The following is a 2,752-nucleotide window of genomic DNA, read 5'->3' on the forward strand; positions in this document are numbered from 1 at the left end:
AAAAGGGAGTGTGAGAAAGAAGTCATAAGGTTGGTGTTTTGGTTAGGCCGAAGTCCTGAAAATGGAGTCGGCACTCGGTCAACCGTGCCTCGCTGAAAAGGCAGTGCGAGAAAGAAGTCATAAGGTTGGTGTTTTGGTTAGGCCGTAGTTCTGAAAATGGAGTCGGCACTCGGTCAACCGTGCCCTCCCTGAAAAGGGAGTGCGAGAAACAAGTCATAAGGTTGGTGTTTTGGTTAGGCTGGAGTCAAGAAAACAGATTCGGCACTCGGTCAACCGTGCCTCCCTGAAAAGGGAGTGGGAGAAAGAAGTCATAAGGTTGGTGTTTTGATTAGGCCGGAGTCCTGAAAATGGAGTCGGCACTCGGTCAACCGTGCCTCCCTAAAAAGGGAGTGGGAGAAAGAAGTCATAAGGTTGGTGTTTTGGTTAGGCCGGAGTTCTGAAAATGGAGTCGGCACTCGGTCAACCGTGCCTCCCTAAAAAGGGAGTGGGAGAAAGAAGTCATAAGGTTGGTGTTTTGGTTAGGCCGGAGTTCTGAAAATGGAGTCGGCACTCGGTCAACCGTGCCTCCCTGAAAAGGAAGTACGAGAAAGAAGTCATAAGGTTGGTGTTTTGGTTAGGCCGGAGTCCTAACAATGGAGTCGGCACTCGATCAACCGTGCCTCCCTGAAAAGAGAGTGCGAGAAAGAGGTCATAAGTTTGGTGTTTTGGTTAGGCGGAGTCCTGAAAATGGAGTCGGCACTCGGTCAACCGTGCCTCCCTGAAAAGGGAGTGTGAGAAAGAAGTCATAAGGTTGGTGTTTTGGTTAGGCCGGAGTCCTAACAATGGAGTCGGCACTCGGTCAACCGTGCCTCCCTGAAAAGGAAGTGCGAGAAAGAAGTCATAAGGTTAGTGTTTTGGTTAGGCCGGAGTCCTGAAAATGGAGTCGACACTTGCTCAACCGTGCCTCCCTGAAAAGGGAGTGTGAGAAAGAAGTCATAAGGTTGGTATTTTGGTTAGGCCGGAGTCCTGAAAATGGAGTCGACACTTGCTCAACCGTGCCTCCCTGAAAAGGGAGTGTGAGAAAGAAGTCATAAGGTTGGTATTTTGGTTAGGCCGGAGTCCTGAAAATGGAGTCGACACTTGCTCAACCGTGCCTCCCTGAAAAGGGAGTGTGAGAAAGAAGTCATAAGGTTGGTATTTTGGTTAGGCCGGAGTCCTGAAAATGGAGTCGACACTTGCTCAACCGTGCCTCCCTGAAAAGGGAGTGTGAGAAAGAAGTCATAAGGTTGGTATTTTGGTTAGGCCGGAGTCCTGAAAATGGAGTCGACACTTGCTCAACCGTGCCTCCCTGAAAAGGGAGTGTGAGAAAGAAGTCATAAGGTTGGTATTTTGGTTAGGCCGGAGTCCTGAAAATGGAGTCGACACTTGCTCAACCGTGCCTCCCTGAAAAGGGAGTGTGAGAAAGAAGTCATAAGGTTGGTATTTTGGTTAGGCCGGAGTCCTGAAAATGGAGTCGACACTTGCTCAACCGTGCCTCCCTGAAAAGGGAGTGTGAGAAAGAAGTCATAAGGTTGGTATTTTGGTTAGGCCGGAGTCCTGAAAATGGAGTCGACACTTGCTCAACCGTGCCTCCCTGAAAAGGGAGTGTGAGAAAGAAGTCATAAGGTTGGTATTTTGGTTAGGCCGGAGTCCTGAAAATGGAGTCGACACTTGCTCAACCGTGCCTCCCTGAAAAGGGAGTGTGAGAAAGAAGTCATAAGGTTGGTATTTTGGTTAGGCCGGAGTCCTGAAAATGGAGTCGACACTTGCTCAACCGTGCCTCCCTGAAAAGGGAGTGCGAGAAACAAGTCATAAGGTTGGTGTTTTGGTTAGGCCGGAGTCAAGAAAACAGATTCGGCACTCGGTCAACCGTGCCTCCCTGAAAAGGGAGTGGGAGAAAGAAGTCATAAGGTTGGTGTTTTGGTTAGGCCGGAGTCCTGAAAATTGAGTCGGCACTCGGTCAACCGTGCCTCCCTGAAAAGGGAGTGCGAGAAAGAAGTCATAAGGTTGGTGTTTTGGTTAGGCCGGAGTCCTAACAATGGAGTCGGCACTCGGTCAACCGTGCCTCCCTAAAAAGGGAGTGTGAGAAACAAGTCATAAGGTTGGTGTTTTGGTTAGGCCGAAGTCCTGAAAATGGAGTCGGCACTCGGTCAACCGTGCCTCCCTGAAAAGGGAGTGCGAGAAAGAAGTCATAAGGTTGGTGTTTTGGTTAGGCCGGAGTCCTGAAAATGGAGTTGGCACTCGGTCAACCGCGCCTCCCTGAAAAGGGAGTGCGAGAAAGAAGTCATAAGGTTGGTGTTTTGGTTAGGCCGGAGTCCTGAAAATGGTGTTGGCACTCGGTCAACCGCGCCTCCCTGAAAAGGGAGTGCGAGAAAGAAGTCATAAGGTTGGTGTTTTGGTTAGGCCGGAGTCCTGAAAATGGTGTTGGCACTCGGTCAACCGCGCCTCCCTGAAAAGGGAGTGCGAGAAAGAAGTCATAAGGTTGGTGTTTTGGTTAGGCCGGAGTCCTGAAAATGGTGTTGGCACTCGGTCAACCGCGCCTCCCTGAAAAGGGAGTGCGAGAAAGAAGTCATAAGGTTGGTGTTTTGGTTAGGCCGGAGTCCTGAAAATGGTGTTGGCACTCGGTCAACCGCGCCTCCCTGAAAAGGGAGTGCGAGAAAGAAGTCATAAGGTTGGTGTTTTGGTTAGGCCGGAGTCCTGAAAATGGTGTTGGCACTCGGTCAACCGCGCCTCC

This window comes from Ipomoea triloba, chromosome 16, assembly GCF_003576645.1.
Source record: "Ipomoea triloba cultivar NCNSP0323 chromosome 16, ASM357664v1".
In the NCBI taxonomy this organism is placed as follows: domain Eukaryota; kingdom Viridiplantae; phylum Streptophyta; class Magnoliopsida; order Solanales; family Convolvulaceae; genus Ipomoea; species Ipomoea triloba.